Consider the following 26,638-nt stretch of genomic DNA (forward strand, 5'->3'; position numbering starts at 1 on the left):
GCTGTAGGCGCTCGAGCCTGAAGGCCTGTGTAGTTTCCTGGGGCTGGACAAGCACAAAGACTAAAGGGACTGCCATGTTTCCCCCCCCACTTAGGGGGCTGGCCTCGCTCTTGGGGGTGGTGGGGAGGCCTCTGCTTTCCATTCTTGGGCTGCCTGGAGCCTTGCGTCTCTCAGGGGACATGTGTTCTGCTGGGAGATGCAAACGCCAGGAGCTCTCCTCATAAAGGGACAGTCTCTGAGATAAAGGTCATGAGAGGCCTTAAACCCACCACCTCGAAGAGGAAGGGAGAAATAGTGTGAACTCCAGGAAGGAAGGCAGAACTTTAGGAAAGAACAAGAGTGATTTCATTAATTGATGAATTCATTTATTTTAGTGTTTATTTATTTGTTTATTTTGGTCTTTTTAGGGCTGCACTGTCGGTATATGGAGGTTCCCAGGCTAGGGGTCGAATTGGAGCTACAGCTGCTGGCCTACACCACAGCCACAGCAGTGCCGGATCCTTAACCCACTGAGCGAGGCCAGGGATCTAAGCTACATCCTCATGGATGCTAGTCAGATTTGTTTCCGCCAAGCCACGACGGGAACTCCGATGAATTCATTTATTATGCTCAGCGCTGTGCAAAACACAGTGGGCTTTACCCAAGGGGAAGAAGAAATATGTCTGTATCCCAAAAGGAACTCTTTTTTTTTTTTAGGGCTTTTTAGGGCCACACCGGCGCCATATGGAGGTTCCCAGGCCAGGGGTTGAATTGGAGCTGCATCTGCCAGCCTACACCACAGCCACAGCAACTCCGGATCAGAGCCTCATCTGCGACCTACACTGCTGCTCATGGCAAGGCCAGATCTTTAACCCACTGAGTGAGGGCAGGGATCGAACCTGCAACCTCATGGTTACTTGTCGGATTCGTTTTTGTTGCGCCCTAACAGGAACTCCCCTCAAAGAAACTCGAGAGGAAAAGGTGGTACACCCGCCTTGTGTCTTGCTTTAGAACCAGGGCCAAAAAGGTGGACATTAACGAGCACCTCATGCTTAACGCATTCTGTGTCACTCAACAGAAATCTCTGCTTACCTCTCCAACAGTGCTGCTGGAGAAGTACACATGCCCATTGTACAGATGAGGAAACTGAAGCTCAGAGGTTAACTTCTCCAGGAACCAGAGTTCCATCCCAGTTCTGCTGACTCTGAAGTCTATTAAATCTACTCGTGAAAATTCAAGTTAGAAAACAGAGGAAAGGGAAGTGGGGGCATCACAAAAGTATTCTTCCTTTGGCAAAAGAATTCAGTTCTTTAGTCTTTTAAATTTTGAGTGGTTCCAAACAGTTTTCACTCATCTGCCTTAGCTCCACAGTTTTACGAACTGTGGGCTGTAGGAGGCCTTGCTGGCTGAGGCGTTTGTTGCTCAATCTGGAAGAGTAATGTAGCCACAGCTTCTCTTGGCCTCATTTGCTGATTCCCAAAGTCAATGCGAGAAGTCCCAAAAAAAGAACGGAGAGCCAGAAGGGAATTTAGATTCCTGCAGTCACATCTTTCATTATCACGTCTGCAAATGGAGAGCCAGAGAGGTTAAGCGAGTGGCCTATGGCCACCCAGCTGGTTCCTGGTGGGGAGACGAAACTTGGTTCTGCCTGGCGTTCCCTCTGCCATCCTGCACTGCTCGGCGTGGAAAAGGAGAGGGCTCTACTCCGGTAGCGCCACCACCCACGGAAGCGCCAGCAATGGTCGCAGTCACCACGGTTGGTTGATGGTGCCAGTGCGGGGCAAATCTTTCTAACAGTGTGGGTGCCTTCCCTTGGCGAGGAGTCCGCCACCCTCCCTTTCCACGGCCCCCTGAGCGACCCCGGCCCTGTTTCAGGTCGGCTGTGCATTAAGGGATCACCTGCCAATTCGTTGGCGTGTGGCGTGTGCTCAGCTGAGGGGGCCTTGCTCTGGCTTTCTCAAAGGAGCCCGTGGCTTTGGCCTGGGAGTCTCAGTGTCATCCAGCAGGTTCCAATACCTGAGGCTCCTGGCCCTTTACTTTCTAGGGTCTTGGTGAGTTGAACTTAAGTCCTTTGTCGCCTTCTTTGTTGTTCCCTTTGCAGCAGCTGTGGTTCCTCAGATTCCGAGGAGGTGTGGCTGGGAGACCAGAGGCCTCGACAGCCCCTGGGCGGCCCCCTGCCATCTCTCCCAGGCCGGGCTCAAGGGCTGTGGTGGCAGGAGTGCCCTCACCCTGCCCCTCCCTAGGCGTGGAAGATGACATGGGGCGTGGAAGATGACAAAGGGCGTGGGGAGCCCTGGGCTCAGTGCCTGGCCCAGAAACCCTCCGTGTGAGCTCCAGCTACTACCTGCTCTTACAACGTCACGTCCTCTGTGCTACCCGCTGCCCATTTTCCTGGGAGCCCAGGGGCCTGGGGACGAGTGGCCGGGATGGCGGCACAGAGCGATGAATGTGAAGGTTAGCAAGGGCTGCAAACAGCACCCAGCCCTGCCCCGCTCAGCACCTCCTCCCTGGATCCGCAAGACCGCTGTGTGCACTGCCTGTGGCTGAGGGGGCTCCTTGCACGCTGCCTTCTTCCAGCCCTCTCCCACCCTTGGCCGCTGAGACCCTGCTCTGAGTCAGGCCCTTGACATTGAGACGCCCTGTCTGCTTCTCGCGTCTGCCTCCTGCCGTTCAGGTTTTCCCATGGTGACAGATGAGGAAATAGGGCTCACAGTATCGGGGTGACAGTGCAGAGAGGCAGGCTCACGTCCACTTCCCGGAACGCCTGCCTGTGGGGCTGCTGCTGCCATCAAGGTCAATGTGGCCACTGACCTTCAACTGCCAGCGTTGTTGGGGGACGTAGGCAGTTTTCTTGTGTGTACATTTCTCTTTTCCAAAGAGCTTGCTTTACTTGTGAAATCGAAAATAACATTAGCCAGGAATTGAGCCACAGCCCCTGCAGCAGCAACGCTGTGTAGTGATGCTGTGAGCCACAATGCGAAAAAAAGATATACATATGACTGGGTCACTTTACTGTACAGCAGAAATTGACAGAACTTTGTAAATCAGCCATAATAATAATAAAAAAGAAAATAGCAAAGCGATTGCTGACAGTGCCCAGGTAGCCAGGAACCGCTGGGCAAGTGCTGTCTCCTTTATCCCTCGCACAGGGTCCTACGCTGGGCATCCTCGTTTTCTAGGGGAGGAAACCAAGCTATAGAAACATCAAGTAACTCGTCCACAGGCACACAGTCAAAAGCGGCAGAGCCAGACGGAGGCTACTGCTTCCAAGGGAAAATAAAACTTCGTCTTAGGAATAAAAGAAGCACTCGATTTAATATGAAATGTCCAGAACAGGCAAATGCATAGAGACGGAAAGCAGATTCTCGGTTGCCAGGGGCTGGGGTGGGGGTGATGGGGGGGGGTGATTGCTAATGGAGACTGAGTTTCCTTTGGAGTAATGCAATGTCTGGAACTAGATAATGACGATGGTTGGACAACATTGTAATGCACTTGATGTCACTAATGGTACTTTCTTTTTTTTTTTTTTTTTTTTTTTTTGCTTTTTAGGGCTGCCCTATGGCATATGGAAGTTCCCAGGCTAGGGGTTGAATCAGAGCTGCAGCTGCTGGCCTACACCACAGCCACTGCAACGCCAGACCCGAGCTGCATCTGTGACCTACATTGCAGCTCATGGTGACACTGGATCCTTAACCCACTGAGTGGGGCCAAGGATTGAACTCATGTCTTCATGGATCCTAGTTGGATTCATTACCACAGAGCCACAATGGGAACTCCCACTAAGGGTAAATTTTATACTTGTATTTTACCACAAAATTTCAAAATGTAAAAAAAAAAAGAAGAAAGACACAGAATTCGCATTGTGGCACACTGCATTAAGAATCCGACTGCAGAGGCTCAGGTCGAAGCTGTGGCTGGCATGCAATCCTTGGCCTGGGAACTTCCGTATGCCATGGGCGTGGCCATAAAGGGAAAAAAAAGACAATAAAAAATGATTACTAATCATTTCTAGGAGCAGTTACATTTTGGAAGCTCTTTTTAAAATATTTTATTAGTATTTTTGCTTAGGGTTTCTTCCTTTTCTTTTCTTTTCTTTTTTTTTTCTTTCCTTTCTACTCCTTTCTTTCTTTTCCTTTTTTTTTGATTTTTTTTTTTTAGGGCTGCACCTGCAGCATATGGAAGTTTCCAGCTATGGGTCAACTCAGCTGCAGCTGCCAGCCTAGGCCATAGCCATGGCAACACCAGATCTGAGTCACATCTGTGACCAAAGCTCATGGCAACGCCAGATCCTTAACCCAATGAGTGAGTCCATGGATCGAACCCACATCCTGACAGAGATAACACTGGGTTCTTAACTCACTGATCCACAATGGGAACTCCTGGAAGCTCTTTTTAAGAAGGAATACAGTTTGGTCAATTAAAAAAAAATACTAAAAATAGAAAGTAGCCCTGGGAGACCCTAAAGACCTGGAATGGGAATCAGATGGCCACTGGAATTCTTTGCTCTGCTGAAGAGGGCTGCAGGCTGAGAAATCACACCAGCTAAGGGATGCAGTGCACTGAATGCTAAGGGCTTTATGCTGATATTTTCATCTAATGCTCATAATAGCCCTGGGAATTGTCACTTTTGTTCTACCCATTCCACAGATGAGAAAACCGAGGTGTAGAGAGTTTGAATGACTCACTCAAGGTCCTGTGCCAGTAAATAGCAAAGCTGGGCTTGGATTGCAGGTGGCCCACACTCTTACCTGCCACTGTCAAGGACCTGTGTGTCCTGTGCTGTTTTCCCTGGGTGTGGCCCAGTGCACTTTAACTCTGTGAAAACACTCCTAATCCTTCCTGCTGTCATCTGGACTAGCCTGTCCAACAGGGCATAGGTGCTTGAGAAATAGTGAGCTTGGAGTTCTCATCGTGGCTCAGCAGTAACAAACCTGGCTAGTATCGGTGAGGAACCATGTTCGATCCCTGGCCTTGCTTGGTAGGTTAAGGATCTGGCATTGCTGTGAGCTGTGGTGTAGGTTGCAGACGTGGCTCAGATCTGGCGTTGCTGTGGCTGTGGGGTAGGCCGGCAGCTGCAGCTGCCATTCGACCCCTATCCTGGGAATTTCCATATGCTGCAGGTGCAGCCCTAAAAAGGGCGGGATAAAAAAACCAGTGCCACGCAAATGCATATTCTCCATACAAGGGTTTGGGGCAGAGGCATGAAGCCCCAGACCCTGCGACTTTGGAGGACAAAGAGACCAGGTCTCAGACCATCCCTGGTCACCCGGATCCCCTAGCCCCAGGCTCATCTGCTCTTGGTCCCAGTCTGTGTTGTGTGTCTGTTGGTCCTCCCTCTGCTGCTGTCTGGCTGCCTGGGCCCAGGCTTAGTCACCTTCTGCCCAGACCCCCACAAGAACCTGCCAAAAGGGCTTCCTGTGTTCTGAGTCATCTCTTTTCGCAAAGCCTCCGACCCCTGTGACATCAGAGTGAACTTTCTAAAGCACGGGTCAGGTCACTGCTCTCCCTTGTTCCAAATCCTGCCTGGGCTCCATTTCCCTTACAAAATAAAAAAGCCTGACCTCCCCAGCCTGGCATCCAGTGCCCATGGGCATCTGGTTTCCTCCAACCCTCTGCTCGTCACTCAGACAAGACGTTATTTCTTTCTCCACGTACCGGGCACTGGGGTTGCCGCTGTGGACACATAATGACAAGGTCCTGCTGCCTCCTCTCTAGGACCTGAGCATGTAGCAGGGCCCGCGGGCAAAGTGCTATGGACCCACACAGCCCGAGACCAATCCTGGCCCGGAAGTCAGAGAAGGCTTCCTGGGAAAGGCAAGCGGTGCGAAGTCACTTGCAGCCACCTGAAGATGGCACAGGAGGGAGCCAGGAAAGGCCAGGCCCGGGGGTGTGGGTTGGGCAGGAAAACAGAGGGGTCATGGGGTAGGTCTGGAAGCAAGAGAAAATGGGCAGGGCGGGTGGCTCTAGTGCCTGACAGGAGCATGACAACAGGAGGGAGGGGGCTGGACTACAAAAGGCTTGAAAACCCTGGCGGGAGTTTGCTCAGTCCTGGGAGCAGTGGGAAGCCACTGAAGGCAGTAAGCAGAAGAGTAATGTGTGAACAGATTTTATTTTATTTTATTATTTTATTTTTTCTTTCAAGGGCTGAACCTGCGGCATATGGAAGTTCCTAGGCTAGGGGTCAGTGGGAGCTGCAGCTGCCAGCCTAGCCACAGCCACAGCAATGGCATCTCAGCAGCATCTGCCACCTACACTGCAGCTTGCAGCAATGCCTACTCCTTAACCCACTGAGCGAGGCCAGGAATCGAACCCGCATCCTCATGGACACTATGTTGGGTTCTTCACCTGCTGAGCCACCATGGGAACTCCAAGATTTTCATTTTAGAAAGAGCATTCGGTCTGTGGTTTGGAGAAGTGGTTGGAGAGAAGGGAGACTAGTGAGGGGGCACTTCCAGGAATCCAGGCAGGAATCGTGGCATCCGGGGTGGATGGAAGGAGGCAGAGGTGAGGGGATCTGAAAGGTCAAGGGCAGCTCTGGGCAACGATTTGTGGGGGATGGTGGGGGGGGGAGGGGACAAGCCCCCTTGTGGACGATGGTGGCTTTCCTGGGCGGGGAGCATAGGACAGCAGCTCTCAGGTCTGGGCAGGTATGGGTGGGGGTATGAGAGGCATCACTCCGCTTGTGACATAATGAAATTCGGTGCCTGCGACACACAGGAGAAATAGCCCCGTTGTGATGGGGAAAAAGCAGAGGAGGGCTGTGTTCAAGGCCGGGGGTGGGAAGGAGAGCCTGCAACAGAGATGGAGAGGGAGGCGGTGCAGAGGCAGGAGCCGAGCCTGGGAGCTGGTCCCCGGAGACAGGATGCCAAGGACAGTGCAGACCAAGGAGGCGCGCTGGGCATGGTCTGGAGCAAGGAGGTTGTTGACGACCTTGGCAGGAGCAGCCCTTCCAGGAGGAGTGGGTGCCGGGGGCGGGGAAGGAGCCAGACCACAGTGGGCAGAGAAGTCCTCCGAGCTGCGTTGAGGCAATGGAAACACTGGAGACGGTTTCTGTCAAGAACCTGGGCCAAGAATGAGAAGACAAAGAAAGGACTGAGGCTGGAGTGGAAACAGCTTCGAAAGAGCTTTATTTCCCTCCCCCAACACACCTCTTTCCTTCCCTTCCTCGGTCGGGGACCATGAGGGCGCCATATGGGGAGGGGGGCAGCGGAGCAGGAGCCCCGATGATGGGGAGGGAGAACAAGGCCCGGGGAGAAAGTGGCTGGCGGGTTTGGGGTGGGAGAGGTCGCCCTGGGGAGGAAAGGCCCCTCTTTCACTTTGGCCAGGAGAAGCGCAGCAAGAGGCAGATGCAGGGCCAGGGAGCCCTCATCCCACCTTTTCGAGCCCTGGCTTGCTTTGCTCCTGCGCGGAAAGGACCACACACGCTCCTCCCGCGGGGCCCTGACCTTCTCCCCTTCCCTGCGTTCGTCTGGGGAGTTCCCTCTTTTTCACAGGCCCTTCATTCTATAAATGCAGAGGTGTATCCAGTCTTATGGGACCTGCGGGGCATTTTGGGACAGAATGCTAAAATATGTTACTTTGGCAACTTTTATAAAAACACGTAAACCTGCACACTTGTCTGTGGCATCTTCTGGGACCTTGAAAGGAACCCATGAAAGCTTGATTCCTTGAAGGTCAAGCTGCATGTTAACTCCTCCTAGAGTCTCACCATATTCAATATTTTGTAATAACCTAGAAGGGAAAATATGCTGAAAAAAGATCTATATATATAACCGAATCGCAGTGCTGTATGCCTGAAACTAACACCATATTGTGTATCAACTATACTTCAAAAAAAAAAAAAAAACCCTCCTTCTAGATTTGAATGTTAAAATCCTGTGCAAGCTTCAAACTTGAACAACAGCAACAACAATAAACAAAACAAGCAAAGAAACCCCAAACCAAGAATCAAAAAACTTCTTCCATGAGGCCGCTCCAAATGGAAGGAAGGAAGGAGAGCCTTGGTTTCCCCATCTGTAAAATGGCGCTACGAACATCTGTCTCCTTGTTGTGGAGATTAAATAAGGTAACATATGGGAAAGAACCTGGCAGAATTCCTTTCCCATAATTGGGGCTTAATTAAACGATTGCTAAAGAAATAAAAGAACATATGAACCTAGCTCCCTTTTCTCACTTCTCACTTTGACGGCATGTTAGTTATTTATTCATGTGCTCATTCTGTTCTTCCCAGGAGACTCCAAATACTGTGTGCAAGTCTTGTTACTTGAGTCCCTTACAAGGTCTGTCAGTGTGTCTCGCATGTCGTGGGCATCCAGTACATTTGTTGGATGGATGGATGGATGGATGGATGGATGGATGGATGGATGGATAGATGGTGCTGTATGAATCACTTACTGAAGAAGGAAGTTCATCATTAGCAGACTTGCTCAGAACTCCACCTAAATGAGTTTTCCAGTTGAAGCTGTCAATTCTTGGTGCCCAGACAGGTGATCAGTTAACAAAAGACCAGGAAGGACTGCAGCGGTGTCATGGCAAAGAACACACGTTGGGCTGAGGAGGCAGAACATGGGGAAGGCAGGGCTTGAGATTGTCAATCAGCTTTCAGAGTTGAGCTGTCAGTATTAGGAACTTTGAGAAGACAGTGTGGAGCGCTGCTCAGGCTGAACATGATAAATTAGGGTCCCCCCGCAACCCGGAACTTCCTGTTGTGGCTCAGTGGGTTATGAACCTAACGAGTATCCGTGAGGATGTGGGTTCGATTTCTGGCCTCGCTCAGAAGGTTAAGGGTCCGGCATTGGTGTGAGCTGTGGTGTAGGCTGGCGGCTGCAGTTCTGATTCGACCCCTAGCCTGGGAACTTCCATATACCACAGGTGTGTACCTAAAAGGCAATAATAATAATAAATTAGGATTCCCCCAAACTAAAAGATACTGGCTCAATGAAATCCAGAAAGATAAGTCTAATGAATGTGTGTTATAGTGTGGGTAGGTTTCTTACTTTATTCATTTTGAATACCTTGCTGCTTAGGGAACACTCATTTATCAGTATAGGGAAAGGGGGCCTTACTGTTTACCTCTCAAAGCACCGCTGTAAAGATTAAATGAAAAAAAAAATATATGACTCTATATATAAAGTGTTCCATAAAATGTAACTACCACACAAATGTATTTTATTATTGCTCTTATTGTTGCCTCCCTGGCCCAATCTTGCCCCCCCCATCTGGGGGCTCACCCTTCTCCCTCCCCTCTCTTCTCACAGACTTTATGTCCCACCAGCTTCCTTGATGTATCATCATTTCCCCACCACAAGCGTGTATTCCCAGGTCTCCCTGGTCCAGGTGACCGGGGCAGCCTGCCCAGTTCCCAGATTCTGAAGCCCTTCAGAACACAGGTGATGCCCCCTCACTTTTATCCCTTAGTCCCTAGACGAATTCTTGGCACACCATAGGCGCAGAGGGTGTGTTTGCAAGAGAGATAATGCTCTAAGATGATGGGAAGATAGTTTTTGCCTACTTTCATCTCCATCAGGGATGACCGTCTCAAGGAAGGCAAATTGAGTTCCCCAAAGCAGCTCTATTTGTTATTCCTAAGAACATAAGGCCGTAAATATTTCCTGTTACTTTACAAATCTTGGAGGAAAAAAGTTCCATTTCCTTCTGGAAACCATACTATTCCTTTTCTGATGCAACTTCTGAACCACTGTTGACATGCCACTGGGGGAGGCAGCTCTTTGCAGTGGAAAAAGCTCCAACAAGATTCCTTAGGCGAGGGGTTTAAATCCACGTGAACTTGTCTCCAACCCTTGCCTCCCTGGAGTCAAGTTTCCTCTCATGTGAAATGAAGGTGATGACGCCATCCTGCCTTCCCGTCCAGGCTGTTTTCTAGATGGATGAAGAATGCTTGCTTCTAAAGCCCTGCATCCTTATGCTCCCTCCTCTCAGATAATCCTTTTAGATGGAGCCTTGGTAGACACAGCAGTTATTGATAAGCACTGGTAAAGGACCACCAATGAAAGGGAAATACTAGGAAAATGTGGCACAACTGAGCTCCCCGGGGGTAGGCCAGGTAGCCGTTGTTAGCGGGTGGGTTGCCCTACGACTCCTCGTGGGAAGAGGGAGGGCAAAGAGCAAAGGGGAGACACTTCTGGGGCCTGCACGCTCTCCCACGGGTCCCTCCCTCCCCTCACACCAGAGAAGCCTGGTCCCAGGAGCCCATCCCTCCCGACGCCTCAGGATCCTGCGTTTGGCTCATCCCTTCCGTGTTGGGCATCGCCCTCCAAACCGGGTCCTTCCCAGGCTTCCCATCTCTGCCGCCTTCAAAAATATCCTCCCTCAACCCCGTAAACCTTTGCTTCTGTTTCTTCCCTCCCACCGTCCAGCATCTTGATGGAGAAGGATGCTCGCTCTTCCCACCCCTCATCTCGTATGCCGGGCTGTTCTTCCGCTTCTCCTCGGAATCAGCTCTCAGGAAGGACCATGTTGTCCGCGTTTCTACAGCAGATGGATGGGAGTTCCCATTGTGGCTCAGCCGGTTAAGAAATGGCCTCATAACCATGAGGACGTGGGTTCAATTCCTGGCCTCGCTCAGTGGGTTAAGGCTGTGGTGTGGCCCTGAGCTTCGGTGTAGGTCACAGACATGGCTCAGATCTAGTGTTGTGGTGTAGGCCTGCAGCTGCAGCTCAGATTCGACCCCTAGCCTGGGAACTTCCATATGCCACTTTTGCCCCCGATTCCCCCCCAAAAGAAGAAAACAAAACTGCCATGTATTGAGTTCCCAGTTCTATGGGCTGGCTAGGTGGCTTTTCTTGTTGGGTCCTCATCAGCTGATTCCTGCTGGGCGCTCTCATTCTGTGGTCTGTTGGTCAATGAACTGGAGGCAATGACTTTAGGATATCCTCGCTCACATCTTAGAAGTTGGCAGCTCTCGGACAGGGAGGCAGTAACAACGGGGCCTTATGCCTCTCAACATCCAGCAGATTAGCTTGGGCTTCTTCGTCTGGTGGTAGCCTCAGGGCTTCTACCAGCACAAGGATTTTACACGCTTCTGCTTGTGTCCTGGTGGCTGACATCCCACGGGCCAAAGCAAGTCCTAGGACAAAGTTTGGCATCAAAGAGGGCAGGCACTCAAAGAGCATGAAGGGAGTGTGGAGACAAGGAAGAGAAGAATCTGCCGCTACGCTTACAATTCACCACAAAGCTCTGTGATGTATTGGCTCAGACCCTGTGTGTATTTGCTCACTAGTCTACGTTGATGGGTAAAGCAAGGTGCCTCGCCTACAAAATACAGTAGGTGCTAAGGAAATATTTTTAAGTAAACAAATGAATTTTAACCATTTAAATAAGCTATCTTTTATCGGGCTATGTAACAGGTGCTGATTTAAATATTTCGCGTGCATTATCTAATGCTTCCCATATAAGGTCTTCAGTATTAGTACCATTTTACAGATTAGAACACTGAGGCTTAGGATTGTAACTTGCCCTATAGAACATAGATAATGAGAAAGGAATTAGAATGTGACACATGTTTAACTCCAAAGGCTGTGCTGTTAATCCCTCCTCTAGGATGTTCTTGTTATTATTGTTATTATTATAATTTTTTTTTTGCTAAAAGCTTTACATTTTTTATAGTTTGAAATGTCTTCCTTTATTTTACTCTTTTAATTTTCAAGTTGAGAACAGGGTGATCCTTGTTTCTCCTGGCCTCCCTGCCCCATGTCCTTGGAGGTCCAGAGGCCCTGTAAACACCTTACAACAGAGCCCTCATTCCAGTGCCAGATGACACGTGTGTGTGTGTGTGTGTGTGTGTGTGTCTTTTGGGGGGCTGAACCTGAGGCATATGGAAGTTCCCAGGCTAGGGGTTGAATCATAGCTGCAGCCGCTGGCCTACACCACAGCCACAGCCCTGTGGGATCCAAACTGTGTCTGTGACCTACACTCACAGCTCACAGCAAAGCCGGATCTTTAACTCAGTGAGTGAGGCCAGGGATCGAACCTGCGTCCTCGTGGATACTAATCAGGTTCTTAACCCATTCAGCCACAAACTCACAGCCCCACACCTAAAATCACTGTCTTGATGGCTCAGCAAAGTTGAGGGCCAGCATTTCACCCTAGAAGGCAATACATCAGCCCCAACAGTAGCTGCTGAGAGGTGCTGAAACATCCTTGTTTATTTTATCTCTTGACCTTTCAGTCCCCACATAAGGGAATCCATGGATCAAAACACAAATGGTCTCTAGTCAACATCGTCTTTTAGGGATGACCATTGATTCAGAAGTCAATAACCCAACACTACAAATGCTTATTTCACATTTACTGTATTCCGGGCACTATGCTACACACAATAGGGGAACATAAGTGAACCCAAAGGCCCTGTGGTCAAGACACTCATCTGAACATAATTATTGGACAATGTATTATGTACGGTGGTGGCGATGCGCCTAAAATGTACAGAGGATGGGTGATGGGGGTTGAAGCCAAAAACAGGGAATTCTCTTATACAATCTTTAGATTCCAGTTCAGGGTCTAAACAAGCTTGGGCTTCCCAAACAGTATAACCGAGCGGTCGAGTTCATGGACTGAAGGGTCCGACAGACTTGGGCTATCTGCCCTTTCTGCCACTTGTTAGGGATGCAATGTTGGAAGAGAGAACGTCTCTAAGCCTGAGTTTCTTCCTTTATAAAGTGGGCTAAGCACAGCATCTGCCTTATAAGAAATGAAAAAAAACAAAAACAAAAAACCACATACGCCAAGTTATTAGCACAATTTTGGGCACATGGCAGATGTCCAAAAAGCGATAGGTGTTATTACTGGTTGAGGTAGTCACAGAGCTGGTGGTGCATTATCAACTCTATTCATCGCTCCTTAATTCATTCAACAAATATTTTTGCTGAGTGTCTGCCATTTGTCAGCCTCAATGGGAGAGAGGAAAAAATGACAAGATACACATCATGCTTTCAAAAGGCTTACAGTCCAGTGTAGAGAAGACATGTGTTTAAATAGCTACTCTCTTGTCCAGATCTAGGCTGACTTCTGGAATCCTCCCGCATGTGAAAGGAATGGTTTCCTCTTAACATACCCTTTCTCTTGAACGACTCTGAATCTTTTTGATTTCAGATGTATCTCCTGGGAGTTCCTGTCGTGGCTCAGTGGTTAACAAATCTGACTAGGAACCATGAGGTTGCAGGTTCAATCCCTGCCCTTGCTCAGTGGGTTAAGGATCCGGTGTTGCTGTGAGCTGTGATGTAGGTTGCAGACGTGGCTCAGATCCCGTGTTGCTGTGGCTGTGGTGTGGGCCAGCAGCTACAGCTCCGATTTGACCCCTAGCCTGGGAACCTCCATATGCTGTGGGAGCGGCCCTAAAAAAGGCAAAAAGACCAAAAAAAAAAAAAAACAAAAAAACCAGATGTATCTCCCATTTTTCATTTGTAGTCTCACCTTCATCCCTTTGTCTTGGTAGTTGGTACAGCTCTTTCTGTACTAACCTCTGTCTTTCATTGTTGGTTAGGGCTGGTGTTCTGCCTTTGGAGTCTTTGAGTTGGGGGCCACTCCAGGCCAACCCCTTAGCTCACCTCACCTCAGCAAGAGCCTGAGCCAAGCTTAGTCCTTAGAGGTTGACCAGATGACAAATTAAACATTGGCCTTGAAAAGACTCTTGAGGGAGGAATGGAAAAGGGCTGTGGAGAGGCCAAGAGAAAGTCAGCCTAACCTGGACTTCCTCACATCAGCTTGGTGGACAGGAAGCAGCCAATGTCTATGATGTGATTTGTTTTGTGCAACACAGAGTTTATCCTTGCAGCCTCGTAACTGACCTTGTATACCTCCGGGTCTACAAATACGTACCCCTTGTTGACATTCACACAGAGCCTTTGGACACTTGACAGGAACGTGACATTGTCTAAAAATTCATCTGTTTATTTATTAATTTTAGCCAACTGGTTTCAGCCATAGGAAATGAGGAGCTCATTTTTCAATAAGCCATGTCTCTAGGGGTAGTTCATGAAATCAAAGAAATCAATCTAATTCGTTAGCACAATTAAATAATGTTAAAAGGTTATTTGTGGAATAAGCTTAAATTAAGAAATGATATTAGGAGTGCTAGTCATTATTGATTATTTCATTGTCAGCCACTTAAAAATTATCTTCAGTTTTGAGGTTTTAGGTCACAGTGAGATTTATAGCATCCTCCTCTGATTCACTCTGCCCTGTAACAAGATGTACTGCGGTCTTGTTGAATGAGCCGTGCGTGGACTTACCTGATTCATGTCGTGGTCCTTTCATTGCATGGCAACCCAGAGAAAGTCAGCTATTCTTCCTGAGTATTGAAGTCCTCATTCATGAATGGGAAAAATAATACTAGCTTTGCAGAACTAATATAAAAATTAAATGAAATCATATTTATGAAGGCACTGTCTAACAGTAATAGCGAGCATTTATTGAATGCTTATCATGTGTTAGGAACATGTAGGAACTCCTAGCACACAATGGTAGATTATACGTATTGACTTACGTCATCTTCATAAAACCCTATGAAGTAATTATCATTACTCCCAATTTACAGACAGGAAAACTGAGGCATCGGGACACTTAATAAATTGATGAGTAAGCAGCAGAGTGAGACCAAGTCCAGCTAATTTGGCTCCAGGACCTCCGCATTAGCTACTACAATCTATTCCTAACCACTAGGCGGCACTGCCCCCTAGTGCCTCCTAAATCTGTGTTCAGTGCATAGTAGGTTCTCAATAATCATCAGTGTAGCCAACTATTTGAGTCCTCACCAGACTGTAAGCTCTTCTGAAGAAAGCCCCACGTCTTACTCAACTCCGTGTCTGTCCTTTGCATATGCTCGTGCTGGGCTTGGAATAATAGAAACTCGATTGTGTTTGTGTCTCTGTGTGTGTGTGTGTGTGTGTGTTGTTTGGGTGGAAGGATGAGACTGGGTGGGGGGAGGGAGAGGTAAAAAGGCTAAGGCAAAGATTTTGCTACTTCCACTAGTAACCCGAAGTCTAGTGATGTTACAATCTCCACTTGGAGTCTTTTGGGGGGAAAACCATCTCTATCACCAGTATATCAGAGCCAGGCTTCACTCTGCCTAGATCACCTAAGAAATCAAGCCTGGACATACTTTCTTGGAGAAATACTGGTGGGTAACAGAGAAATAACGTTGGAACAGTTGGTGCGTTAATATCTGAAATGTAATTCAGATGACTTCATCTCTAGACTCTGCCAATTTTCAATTACTTCCAGCATATGAAACACCACATACCAAAACCTTCTATCCACCTCACTCACCAGACACCTCTGCTTCCTAGTCCCTGGGGCTCAAAAGCCACATCTTTGAATCCCCCAACCCCCTGTGCACCCTCACCCCCACATACTCTGTGTCCAAGGCCACAGACACAAAGTCTTCCATTTCATCCCCACTGGAGTTGCACCCCTCACTCATCCCTGCTGCCTGCTATCACCAAAGCCTGCCCCCCCCCCCACCCCCAGCATCTCTTCCAGCTCTCATCTTTCTCCAGTCATCTATGTGTGCATGAGGGTTGCATCCATTTCCTAAGTGCCCTTCTATGTATATTATTCCCCTGCCGGAAGTGGTTGGTGGGTCCCCATTGCTTGCTGGACTAAATACTCCTTTCCCTTGAATTCCTGGGCTTCTATCCCATGACTTAATTGGCTAGCTCAGGTTTTATTCCCTCTTCCCCTATCATGTTCAACTGCATACTGCGCTCTAACCCAAGTGTGCTATTTATAGTTCCAGAGACTCCTCTTCTCTTCAGCTGGAAGCTCCTCTTTCTCACCAGCCATTCAATTCAAATAACCTTATTCCAGTTTACTAGCCAAAGCCAAAGAGACATGCCATCAAGGGTGGTGAAGAGCTTCTCATTTCTTTTCTCAAAAGACACATGGTCTAACACCTTCGACTCACCAGCTTTTGGGACACATCAGTAATTTCTTCCATACCTGCTATGCCTTCATGCTTGTTTCATCAATGGTGTGTCCATCATATCTGAACCTTATCTTTCTTGTGGACAGCCCTGTCTTGGGCTTACTTGTTTACTCAGCGGCCTGGGCTGATTCTTTTTGAAGCAGCCTGTCTAGCTATGGACCTACTTCCAAAGTAGGAAGGGCAGGGTGAAGAAAGAGGGGCCAGAGCCTGCTGCCAGGGGTTAAGAGCCCAGAGCATGGAGATGGATAGTGGTGGGGGTGGGGGCGGGGGGAGTGGGAGGAGTAACTGTGTCCGGAGGCCAGATGCTCACTTATTTGACCCCTTTAGACACACATTATTCTTCAAATGCAGTGAATAAAATGACAAGTCAAATCATTTACCTCCCAAGGAAGATCAGGATAGAGGTTTTGGAAAGCTTGCATGCTTTCCAGATTTGGAGAAAAGCTCGTCTGTGATAAAGTGGGCATTACCATCATCCTACGGGCAAGTGGGCAAATGAGTTCATCCACTTCTGTGTTCTGCAGACTCTAGAGAACTCCCAGCCTGAACTCCAGGAATCCTATTTGCTTAATATATAATAAGTGTATCATATCATATATTATATAAGTATTGTTTAAGTATATATTATATATGTATTGTATTATATAAGTGTATATTCTATTATATAAGCATTATAAGTATATTCATTATCATATATTACTTATTCTAGGAGTCTTTAATGTCTGTCCCAAGGGGTGGGTGCCTTTCTTGCCAGGCTATTTATTCCAGCTAATCTCTCATAAATGGCTCCCTTGAGAAGGGCTTAAAACCGCCATCTCCCCTATAGCCAAAGGTCCTTTTCTGAAAATAAAGACCCCTTGGTTTGCTCTGCCTCCCTGTAGAACTCAGTGACAACGTCTTTCTTCATAGGTTTTGAGTCTAGGTCTTCAGTGGTTTGAGGATCATGAAGAAGGCAAGCCTACTAGTCCCTCCATGACCATTCGTTGCTGTACTCTCTCATTGCACGCAGGAAAAAAACCAGAGTAACATACAACCCTTGCTGTGTGTGGGTCTTTCCCATAACCACAGTATCACAAGGAGACTCGGATTTCCTAGGGAGCCAACAGTAAAATCTCAGCATCGACCGTCGGCTGTTACCACATCTCCAATGTCAGAGTCACAACGGAAGTCCGTCATCATTTTTTTTCGTACCAAGGTTCACGGCCCCGCACTCGGCACCGGGGGAGGGGCAGGCATGATGATGGGAAAATGAGAAAACAAATGAAACAGTCTCACTACCTTTAAAGAAGTTAGAGGCACCTCTCCTTCTTTGCTAGTGGCAGGTACGTCCTAGGAAACCATTGCGAACACTGAATTAAGTGAAGACGGAACCATCTCTCCAAAGGCAACATAAGGGTCCGTTTCCTGGGAACTTTTGGTTACAACAGTATTCATCAATCAAGCAATGTATCATTTTGTTTTATGTGTGTTTTTGCCTCAAGATATCTTTTTTAACATACATTGTTGAGTCATTAACTTTGAACTCGTGGTCAACAGCCCTGAACTCATGCCTGAATGAAGCTTGTCTAATACACGTATTTTTCTCCCCAAGGCGCCTCATAGCCTCTCGCTCTGAGGACACGAAATGGCATTTCAACACCACCCTCAGGGGCCATTTTAAACAGCAAATCCCCAACAAAAAGCAGATGAATTAGAAAAATACGGTGCAGGGAGTTCCCTCTGTAGCTCAGCGGTAATGAACCTGACTAGGGTCCTTGAGGATGTGGGTTTGGTCCCTGGCCTCGCTTGGTGGCTTAAGGATCTGGCATTGCTGTGAGCTGTGGTGTAGGTTGGAGATGTGGCTGGAATCCCATGTTGCTGCGGCCGTGGTGTAGGCCGGCAGCTACAGCTCCAATTCTACCTCTAGCCTGGGAACTTCCATATGCGACAGGGGTGGCCCTCAAAAATCAAACCAAACAAAGAAACAAACAAATGAATAAATAAAAGGCATGTTCACCACAAATAGCACAATTTGCAAGGCGGAACTGAGGCAAAGGCAAAGTATGAAAACCAGGACCCACGACATAACCCATAAGGCCTGGTGCACAGTGAAAATGCAATCTCTTGTTCAAAAAGACAGCAACAATGACAGCAATAAAGCGAGGGTGAGGGAGTTCCCATTATGGCTCAGGGGGTTAAGGACTCGACCTGATGTCTGTGAGGATGTGGGTTTGATCCCTGGCCTCACTCAATGGTCTGAGGATCTGGTGTTGCCCCAAGCTTCAGTGTAGGTTGCAGAGGCGACTTGGATCTGGCATTGCTGTGGCTGTGGCATGGGCTGGCAACTGCAGCTCCTATTTGACCCCTAGCCTGGGAATCTCCATATGCTGCAGGGGCGGCCTTATAAATAAATAAACAAACAAACAAATAAAGCAAATGTGGGGCCTTTGTGAGCCTGAGGCCAGTTCCCACCACACAGGTCCTATGTCCATGGAGCTGGCCCTGACCTTGACACTGAGAGCAGTACAGGCCGGGGATCAGGGTTCGGGACTGGATCATGAAACGTCTCCTAGTGGTGGTGGCATTTGAACGAAACCTTGGATGGTTGGACAAAGCAGCTCAGTGAATGGCTGAACAAACAGAGCAGTCTGACCCCACAGGCCAGGGTTGGGTAGTATTTATTGACTTTGACCAGTGGCCTGGTGCTCGGCCTGTGCTTAATAGGCATTCTCTCCTTTAATCATCACCGCAACACCATGAAGGGCAAAGTCATTACCACCTCTGTCTTACAGCGGAGGAAATGAGGCTTCGTGAGGTCAAGTAAGTTGCCCCGTGTTGCACATGAGAGGACAGAGAAAGGTTTCGAACGCAGTCTCTCTGCTCCCCAAACACCCACATCTGATCGCAACCACGCCATATGCTTATTTAATATGAAATGGCCATTGCCCTATTTTTCACAGTCTACCTTGGCAATCTCACCACTGATGGGGTCCCGTAAGCAGACACCCATTACAGAGGGCCTGGTCCTGGCCTGGAGGGCACGCCCTTCCCCGACCTGCTGCCACATCCCGCTTCTTTGCACCAAGGACAAAGACCTTGCTTGCTTACAGCCCCTTAGAGTTTACAAAAGGTTTCCTTTCTCTCTTTTCCTTCCATCCTTCCTTCCTTCTCCCCCTGCCCTTCTTTCCCTTTTTCTTTCTTTCCTTGCTTTTTAGGGCTGCACCTGCAGCATATGGAAGTTCCCAGGCTATGGGTTGAATTGGAGCTGCAGCTGCCAACTTACACCACAGCCACAGCAATGCCAGATCCCAGCTGGCATCTGTGACCTACACCGCAGCTCACAGCAACGCTGTGCCCTAAACCCTCTGAGCAAGATCAGGAACTGAACCCGCGTCCTCATGGACACTATGTTGAGTTCTTAACCTGCTGAGCTACCATGGGAACTCCCAGAGGTGATTTCTTTTTTATTCTCTCCTGTGTTCGTTCTCACTCCAGTCTCTTGAATTCCCTCCTCAGATCTTACAGCCTGGAAATCTGTGAACAGAGATGTGAGACTCGTTCTAGGCTCGTCCAAGGCACGCAGGTGGGGAGTGAGGGCAGAACCTAGAATCCACGTCTTCTGGTCCCCAACTCAGCCCCGATGTCCTTATCCAGGACTGTTAGGTGGTGGGTCGTTTAAAGCTCAGGGGCACAGAAACACACCGGCTCCCATATTCCCGCCTGGACCCCCCGCACAGACAGGACCCCTGTGCCCAGCTCTCCTAGCAAATGCAGGCTCCTTTCCTTGGGTTCTTTAATAGAGGGGCAGGCAGAGTGTGCAGGAGGATGACGAGGAATAGTCTGCATGACAAGAGTCTGCTGGCGATTCAGGCTCAATTTGCGGTCTGCTCAGCTGAGGGACTTTCCTCGCTTCTCAGAACAGCGTAATTAAGCAGAGTTGCTGGAGGGCGCTTCCCTTGGTTTGGGAAGGGAGCACAGAGCCATGTTTGAAGTATCAGGCACCGGCTTGGCATCTTCACCCAGCTCTGGAAGGCTCTTTAGATCCAATGAGGATGCTTCCTTGCTTCCGGCTGCCCGGGGGGCCGGCTCCTCCCTCTGTCTTGAAGCTGGTTCTTTGGGTCCCTCTGTCCTGCAGCACATGAGAGGGACACAGGGCTCTTTCTCCTTCCAGCAGCGGCATAAAGGAGGATCAGCTCCTTTCCATCCCACGCGGAGCCCGGCCGGCCGGGCAGGGAGGGAGGGAATAAAAAGAGACTCAGGCACTGCTTCCCAGAATGGATGGTTAGCGTCTGCGGAGGCTCTTTGCACAGTAAATGAAATCAAACAACCCAAAGCAGGGATGATTTGATCCCAAGGATCAAAAAACATTCAGATGGGGGGTGTGAAACTCGCAGCGAGCTCCAGGGTTCCGCCTGCCCTCAAGAGCCCTTGGACGGAGGGCAGCAATCCACACGGGCTGTGGGTGGGCACCTGCTGCAGAAGGCCTCCCCGTGGGAGCCAGGTCGGAGGTGAGCCCCGAAGGATAGGTAGGATGTCCAGGCGGAGAAGCCACAGCTGAAGCGTAGGTGTTGAGAAGGTCACCCAGGAGGAGGAGATGCAGAGAAATTTTTGAAAGACTCGAACTAAGTGTGTAGGAAAACCTACACTAAACGTAGGATGAGCCTGAAAGGGGACTATATTCATTTCTCAAGCTGCCCTAACAAAGGACTGCAAACGCACTGGCTTTAAACAATAGGAATGTATTCTTGGAGTTCCCATTGTGGCTCAGCGGGTTAAGAACCCAACATAGTATTCGTGAGGATGCAGGTTCAATCCCTGGCCTCAGTCAGCGGCTTAAGGATCTGGCATTGCCATGCGTTGTGGTGTTACAAGTCACAGATGTGGCTCCGAGCTGGCGTGGCTGTGGCTGTGGCATAGGGAGCAGCTGCAGCTCCAATTGGACCCCTAGCCTGGCAACGTCTATATGCCGCAGGTGTGCCGTAAAAAGGGAAAAAGAAAAGAAAAGAAAAGAAAAAAGAAATATATTCTCTCAGAGTTCTCTGGGCCGAAAGTCCAAAATCAAGGTGTCAACAGGTGCATACGTTCTCTGGAGGCTCCAGGGGAAGGTCCCTCCCTGCTTCTTCCTGGTTTCCCGTGAGCCCTGACAGTCCTTGGGATTCCCTGTTTTGTGGATGCAACTAAAACCTCTGCCTCCATCATCACACGACCTTCTTCTTGTTCAAGTCCATGTCCAAATTTCCCTTCTCTCATAAGGACATCGCTCACTGGATTAGAATCCACCCTAATGAACTTATTGATTTGACTATTTGTGCAAAGACCCTATTTCCAAATAAGGTTCCATTCCGACGTACCAGGAGTTAGGTCTTGAACATTGTCTTTTGAGGGGACATAATTCAACCCACAACAAAGACTGACAAGGAGCAGCCACAGATAAGAAAATAGGAGAGGCTGTCGTGGATACGCCCAGGCCAGCAGCACTCAGAGGAGGAAGAGGGGGGCGGAGAGGGAGCATCATACACAAGATAAAGACCATTCATTGGCTTTATCTTCTTTTCTTTCTTTTCTCTCTCTCTCTCTCTCTTTTTGGGGGATGGGCCACACCCAGGCATATGGAAGTTCCTAGGCTAGGGGTCGAATCTGAGCTGCAGCTACAGGCCTACACCACAACACTAGATCTGAGCCATGTCTGTGACCTACACCGAAGCTCAGGGCCACACCACAGCCTTAACCCACTGAGTGAGGCCAGGAATTGAACCCACGTCCTCATGGATACAAGGCCGTTTCTTAACCGGCTGAGCCACAATGGGAACTCCCGTCCATCTGCTTTAGAAACGCGGACAACACGGTCCTTCCTGAGAGCTGATTCCGAGGAGAAGCGGAAGAACAGCCGTGCATACGCGATGAGGGGTGGGAAGAGCGAGCATCCTTCTCCATCAAGATGCTGGACGGTGGGAGGGAAGAAACAGAAGCAAAGGTTTACGGGGTTGAGGGAGGATATTTTTGAAGGCGGCAGAGATGGGAAGCCTGGGAAGGACCCGGTTTGGAGGGCGATGCCCAACACGGAAGGGATGAGCCAAATGCAGGATCCTGAGGCGTCGGGAGGGATGGGCTCCTGGGACCAGGCTTCTCTGGTGTGAGGGGAGGGAGGGACCCGTGGGAGAGCGTGCAGGCCCCAGAAGTGTCTCCCCTTTGCTCTATGCCCTCCCTCTTCCCACGAGGAGTCGTAGGGCAACCCACCCGCTAACAACGGCTACCTGGCCTACCCCCGGGGAGCTCAGTTGTGCCACATTTTCCTAGTATTTCCCTTTCATTGGTGGTCCTTTACCAGTGCTTATCAATAACTGTCTGAACCTGACTACTATCTATGAGGATGCAGGTTCAATCCCTGGCCTCGCTCTGTGGGCTAAGGATCCAGCGTTGCCATGAGCTGCAGTTGTAGCTCGCAGACTCCCTTGGATCCTGTGTTGCAGTGGCTGTGGTGCAGGCTGGCCACTGCACCTACGATTGGACCTCTAGCCTGGGAACTTCCATATGCCACAGGTTCGGGCCTACAAAACAAACAAAACAAAACAAAACAAAAAATCTAGGCTAAACAACTTTGAAAACTAATCTGAAAAGTCCAGGTTCTGCTTGAATTAATGGGCTACATGTGGAATTATTTTAAAAAACCAGAACCTCGGGATTGGGAGACAGACAGAAAACAGAAAGTGATAGTGAGTTTCCATTTTATGATTGGTCAAGGGCAAAAAATGTGCAAATATGAGCATCCTTGTGCCTAAGTATGCTCGAAGCCGTGGTATTCGAGATGTCAGTAAACATCCACCTTCTTTGCTGTCATCCTGAACTGATCAAATTCTCCCCCATTTCCTGCCCTATCTAACCCATCTCCCAATACATTCCATCTTAAAGACAGAGACAATTGAGACTTCCAAGAAAACAAGTTTATATGATATGGAAAAAAAAATTGGGACTAATGGATACACCTTTTCATCCAGAGTGGAATTTCTAATAACAAGCAACAGCTAAGAGTTACTGAGTGCTTATTGTGTTCATTACTCCTTATCTCATTTCATCCTCACGACAATCCTGTAAGTTACTATTATTGTCCTCATCACACAGATGAATTTTAAGCAACTTGCCTATTACTAGTTATATAACCACAACTGGTTATGTAACCACAACCCCTCCAACTGGGAAGGACAGAGCTGAACTCAAATGTGTATGGCTCTGGGGTCCATGCTCTTAAACACGCAACTAGAGGAAATAGGCTTCTAGCAAAAAAAAATAAAATAAAATAAAAATAAAAATAATAATAATGATTGAAGTTAACAAGAATTCCTTGGTCCTTAAAGAGATAGTCGACTATGTTAAATAGTTATCTGTGCTTCCCCGGATAGCTAAGTGTTTCCAGGTTAAGCTTGAATTATCCAGTTCAGGTCTTTAGAAGATGACATTGACACGAGAAAATAATTTAGAATAAGATTTAAATTCTTTTCTTTTTCTTTCTTCCTTTTTTTTTTTTTTTTTTTTTTTTTAGGGCTGCACCCATGGCATATGGAAGTTCCCAGGCTAGGGGTCGAATTGGAGCTGCCCCTGCCGGCCTACACCACAGCCACAGGAACTCGGGATCCAAGCCCTGTCTGTGACCTACACCAGAGCTTGTGGCAACGCCAGATCCTTAACCCACTGAGCGAGGCCAGGGATGGAACCCAAGTCCTCATGGTTCCTAGTCAGGTTCATTACTGCTGAGCCCCGAGGGAACTCCCAAGATTTAAATTCTTTTCAATGCTTTATTCTATTGTTCCTTGACTTTTCCGTTTACATATTTTTAGATATCTAGATCCACTTCCAATGGCGTTTCTCACTGAAATTTCCGACTGTTGTGTACTTCACGCTGCTGCTTTTATCTCAGTGCTTTTATCTTAGTCATTCTTTTCTTTGCTTGGAGGATTTTCTCCTTTGTACCTCTTGATTTCCCTTCTCCACATTTTTTTTTTTTTTTTTTTCTGAAGAGGTCAAGAAGCTGTCGGCAACATCAGATCCTTAACCCACTGATCGAGGCCAGGGATGGAACCTGCGTTCTCATGGATACACATCAGGTTCTTGACCCACTCAGCCACAATGGCAACTCCCCAGATGACACTTTTGAATGAAAAACTAAGTGTAGGGACAAGTGACAGCCCCATACTTCAAGTCTTTATAGTGCAGCAAAGTCAAGGGCCAACATTTTACCCAAGAAGGCAATAAATCCAGCCCCAAAGGGAGCTGCTGATAGGTGCCAAAGCAGCTTTGGTTTATCTTATCTCTTGACCTTTAAGTCCTTATATGAGGGAATCCTTGGATTCTGTCTGCCTATTGTCTGTTCCTTTGCTTTGCACTAGACTGACTTCACTGCTTTAAACCCTTGCTCTCTGTGCATTCCTGCTGCCTTATTTCCTTTATTCTTTTTCCCTTCTCCTCTCTAAATGTTCAGCCCAGCTCTTTTCACGGAGGAAAGCGGCCCCTCCAGGAAAGAGGAGATTCGGCCCTCCAAGCTGCCAATTTAGCATGGCAGCGGAGGAGGCAACAGAGAAGCATACATTTAAAATTGCTGAGAGGCGTAGAAAACCCTTGTCGGGTGGTTGAAAACGGTAGAATCCATAAATTTTCCGGGGCCGCGTTCATTACTCACGGAACTTTGGCAGGTTGAAGCCTGTGTGCCTCTTCCTGAGGACGACTGCTCCGGCTAATGGAATTCTTCTGTTTTCCTATGGCTCTGTTTTGTTATCTTTAGGCACTGAGTCAAGTGGCATGTGCCAGGGGAGGGGGCGGTGGCAGCTGCCCCTGCTGTCACTGTCCTGGCATGGCTATGACCCTTCCTTCTGTATCAGCATCAAGAGGATGCCGTCATTGCAAGGCGCCCAGCCGAGCCCTCCACCCCACCTCCCAAAGCACCAGGTCGCCTCCAGATCCTTCCTGTTCACCATTAACTGTGAAATACCCAGCACAAGAAGTGCAGGTGGGAAGACCGGCAAAGAGATGTATTTCTGCATCTTGATGGTGACATTTCTTTAATTTGGGATTTCTCTTTTGCTGACTAGAATTTCAAATTCTCATGTTACTGTAACTAATGGCTGGCAGATGATGGATTTTTAAAGTATAATTAAATTAAAACAGGCTTTGCTTTTGGTAAACTATTTTTAGGAAAACGTATAGGATTAAAAAAAAAAAAAAAACCAACCCAACACTAAAAACATGCTCAATCTGGATGTGAGAGAATGTTGTTCACTAAAAAGCCTTATACATATTTCATTATCATTTAAGAAACTGGCTTGTTTGTCTAATAGAAATCGAACTTTGTATCAATACGTAGGAATACATGGCAAGACATCTGAAACATGTAACTGATATATACTCGAATGAAAGTCTTCAAACTATTAAAAATACTATTGTGCCTGTAGACAGATAATTTAATTTGCATAAAATAGTATACAAGGAGTCACTGTGTAAAAGATGCTAGGATGTGGGATCTAAAGCATGCAGACTCAGAAAACATCGAAGGACTCCTTGAGTTAGCATCTTCAATTTTATTTTCTTTAATTAATTGATTTTTTTAGGGCCTCGCCTGTGGCATATGGAAGTTCCCAGGCTAGGGATCGAATTGAGGCTATAGCTGCCAGCCTTCACCACAGCAATGCAGGATCCGAGCCTCGTCTGGGACCTACACCACAGCAGCTCACGACAATGCCAGATCCTTAACCCACTGAGCGAAGCCAGGGATCAAACCAGCGTCCTCATGGATCCTAGTCTGGCTCGTTAACCACTGAGCCACGAAGGGAACGCCTCCTCTCCAATTTTAAAGTCCATTTTAAGTCATAGAAACAATTGTACACCCATTCTCTGGCACATATAGTGTGGTTAGGAATTCAGGGGCCTAAATACATGCTTAGCAAAGAGTGAAAAGGCAGACGGCCCTTCACTTAGAGGTTGCCTTTAAAATGGGTCCTGTGTACTTCCACGCAACCCTCACCCCAGTTGGCTCCTCATGTAAATGGGCCCAAAGTTTCTTTCTCTCTCTCTTTTTTTTTTTTTGAATTTATGTCTTTTTTTAAAGTTTACATGATTTTACTTTTTTCCATTATAGTTGAGTTACAGTGTTCTATCCATTTCTATTGCACAGCCAAGTGACCCAGTCATTCATATATGAATATATATATATATATATATATATATATATATATATATATATATATTCTTTTTCTCACATTATCCTCCATCATGTTCCATCACAAGTGGCTAGGTATAGTTCCCTCTGCTGTACAGCTTTTTTTTCCCCTCTTTTCCACCGAAGAGAATTATGAGTGAGAAAATGCAGCCCACTGAGAAGCCAAGCCTCAGTGCAGACCCAGTGGTTGGAACCCCGACTTGATGGATTACCCTGACACACTCCCTGCTCCCTGGCAGGAGCATCCTCATCCCTGCCCAGGACCAAGCGCCATCTCCTCCTCGTGGCTCACCACGCCCACCATCCGTTATCCCCTCCACTCAACAGCTGTTTCCTGCTTGCACTTCATGCCACGTGAGGTTTTTTAAAATCTCTTTTTTTTTTCCCCTAAAGATGTCTGTACACCTTCCATGATTTTCTTCTGGGGAGCAAACTAAGTGTTCTTCTTCCCTCCTCGCCACCTATTCTCCTGGACACCACAAAACCAAGAATCTGGCCATCGTGGGCTTAACATCTCTATGAACTGGACAGGG

At 48.1% G+C, this 26,638-nt stretch overlaps 1 long non-coding RNA gene across 1 annotated transcript; it reads right to left on the reverse strand.

Moving 5' to 3' along the window:
* Positions 1–360: 360 nt before the first annotated feature.
* LOC102168134 (uncharacterized) lies at positions 361–24,648 on the reverse strand. The gene is made up of 3 exons (XR_014818206.1): positions 24,573–24,648; positions 8,374–8,529; positions 361–3,154 (listed from the first exon to the last, which is right to left on the reverse strand). It is a non-coding gene; the product is annotated as an uncharacterized LOC102168134 (long non-coding RNA).
* Positions 24,649–26,638: the final 1,990 nt, after the last annotated feature.

Source organism: Sus scrofa, chromosome 10 (genome assembly GCF_054392235.1).
Source record: "Sus scrofa isolate SSC_HxYL_T2T_F1_AM1 chromosome 10, Sscrofa_HxYL_maternal_Yorkshire_Landrace_v2.0, whole genome shotgun sequence".
In the NCBI taxonomy this organism is placed as follows: domain Eukaryota; kingdom Metazoa; phylum Chordata; class Mammalia; order Artiodactyla; family Suidae; genus Sus; species Sus scrofa.